This window comes from Panthera pardus, unplaced genomic scaffold (genome assembly GCF_024362965.1).
Source record: "Panthera pardus isolate Hobbes unplaced genomic scaffold, ASM2436296v1 HiC_scaffold_6, whole genome shotgun sequence".
Taxonomy (NCBI): domain Eukaryota; kingdom Metazoa; phylum Chordata; class Mammalia; order Carnivora; family Felidae; genus Panthera; species Panthera pardus.
The window spans coordinates 79,147,201-79,150,054 of record NW_026526991.1 but is presented as its reverse complement, the minus strand read 5'-3'; positions in this window follow the sequence as shown (position 1 = coordinate 79,150,054).

The window sequence follows — 2,854 nt, the reverse complement described above, 5'->3', positions numbered from 1 at the left end:
TGTGCTGTGAGTGCAGAGCCCAGTGTGGGCTTCAAATCCATGAACCATGAAATCATGACCTGAGCTGAAGTCAGTTGCTTAACCTACTGAGCCACCAGGTACCCCTCTTTTTTTTTAAGTTTATTTTGAGAGCGAGAGAGAGAGAGAGAGAGAGAGAGAGAGAGAGAGAATGAATCCCAAGAAGGCTCCATGCCATCAGCGCAGAGCCCCATGTAGGGCTCGAACTCACAAACCATGAGAGATCATAACCTGAGCCAAAATCAAGAGTTGGATGCTCCACTCACTTAGCCACCCAGGGGCCCCTATTCTGCCTCTTTTTAAGAGATTTTAGATGTTTTGCTCCCAGCAATTGTTTGTGTTGCCATTATTTGACAATTTGATGATTTATTCTTAGTTTGTAAATATCTGTAGGGAAAAGAAGAATAAGAGTGATAATCTTGTGACAATACAGCAAAGACCAAGATGAAATCAAGACCAGTGCCAAACATCATTGATCTTTGGTGAGAATTAGATACTTGTTAGACTTAATATTGTTGACTCTTGAACTGACAACATGCATGAAACACTGGAACTAGACTGCTGAAAATCATATGAAAGAAACAAGGTGGGGGTGGTGAGAAGAAATGAAGTCATGCAATTTCTGGCTTATGAATGAACACATTTGGGGTAGCTGGGTGGCTCAGTCAGTTGAGCGTCCAGCTCTTGATCTCGGCCCAGGTCGTGATCTCACGGTTTGTGAGATTAAGCCCACGTCAGCTCAGCACTGATATTTCTCTCTCTCGCTCTCTGCCCTTCCCCCATTCTTTTGCACACTCTCTCCCTCTCAAAATAAAAAGAATGAACACATTTTCCAAAAACATAAATGACAGGAGAAATTCAGAGTATGTAGAGTTGTCGATAGGAAAATAGTTTGATACAGATTTCTTTAACATAAGTGATTGGCATGTATCACTTTAAAACAAAAAAACCAACTAATACTTGAGCTCAAATATTACTTCTGCAAAACCATCACCCATTCCTGCAGAAAGTATCAGTTGTTCTCTCTCAGGCTGCCATGTTGAATGGTAATTATCTTTGTGTATCATTCTTTTCCATTGTAATGAGAGTCTAAAGATGAGGGAAACTTCTTTCTGGTTGCCTCTATTTGCCACATAGTAGGGGCTCAAAAATGATATTTTTAAATACATACATGGAAAATTAGGTGATTAGGTTTCTAATTTCTTTAAATTTGGCTATATACCTACTGTATCAATTTACATAGTGTTGATTGCAATCTGGCACACATATAGCTTGACCTTGCAATGTAAACAGGAGAGTTCTTGCAAAGAAGGTCAAAGTAAGAAAGTGTATGCCCTTCCTCAATTGAATTGGCTTTCAGCCAGAGGCAGGGCAAGTACAACAGTCTAAGAGGCCTCTTCAATACAGAAAAGATTAAATATGGAAGAATTTAAAAATTATTGCCAACTGAAGCTGAAAAGAGAGCACCAAATATCTTCTGACCCTTGTAGGAAAATCAGGCAGCTTCCCGAGGTGGTACATAGAATGCTAATCCCATATCCTTTGCTGACAGAGCCCTGAAGTATCACCACCACCAGGTCACTGTCCCTGGAGGTCACAATGGAGATTGTGCCAGCACCAAAATTAACCACTAGCAAATCTCACTGTGAAGCAAAAAAGGCTTTAGACAGGACACTTTAAATTTTTTTTTTAACATTTATTTATTTCTTGAGAGAGAGCAAGCAGGGAAGGAGCAGAGGGAGAGGGGGAGTCACAGAATGCAAAGCAGGGTGCAGGCTCTGAGCTGTCAACACAGAGCCTGACACAGAGCTCGAAGTCACAAGCTGCAAGATCATGACCTGAGCCAAAGTCAGATGCTTAACCGACTGAACCACCCAGGTGCCCCAGGACTGACACTTTAATACAGCCCATCTTTAATCCCTTTTAATGTAATCTGATAAAAAAAAAAAAAAAAAGAAATTCAACAAGAGACAAAGTAAAAATCGTACAAAATAGATTAACGGAAAAACTAGAGAATCCCCATTGCAAATCTCATCATCCATTTTACTCAGAGACCCTGTCAAAAAGCATAATTGAAATCAATGCAGGCAGTTTAGAACAATGTCCACGGAAGAAGTTTTTACCAAATACTAGGATATTTATAATACTTTCCCTTTGTAGCATTTGCAAAAGAGAGCAGGGATTGAAAGAGAGTGTGTGGGCTGAGGACAAAGAAATGACAGCAAGGGAAAGAAAGATCAGAGAAAGAATGAGAAAATATATTGCCTATCTCCTTATGAGTTGCTCTTTCATGGGGTTATATATGTGCTTACCTAAAGTTGAACTATACTCTGTTTCTGAATGCTATAATCTTGGAAACCAAATGATAAATTTTGGGTGGAAATATATAAAATAAGAAAAAAAAAGTTGCTACAGGCTCTCATTCTATATTACATATTTCTGTGGTGGATTTCATTCAGTCTTCTGGCTCAGGGACCTCCCTTAGTTCCTTCTCCCTTATTCTTAGCTACAACTTAGAAAGATGAGCATATTGGTTAACTGAGGTTCAGATGAATTGCTTTGTAAACAATTGAAATATCCTAACATTTGATCTAAAAAATTTAAAAATCAAGTGATAAGCCTGATAAATAATTCCTTAAATGTCCATTGTTCATTGAAATTCTGAAACTTAGAGGGATGGTTCCTATCTCACTGTACTCAGTGCACTGTTGTGTGTGAGGGAAATTAAGAATTATATGGACTGAATAACATTTGCTTGTATATTCTAATTTTTACCAAACTAGAAAAATAGTACAAGTGTATATGATTGTATTCAAATAATGACATATACATGGCA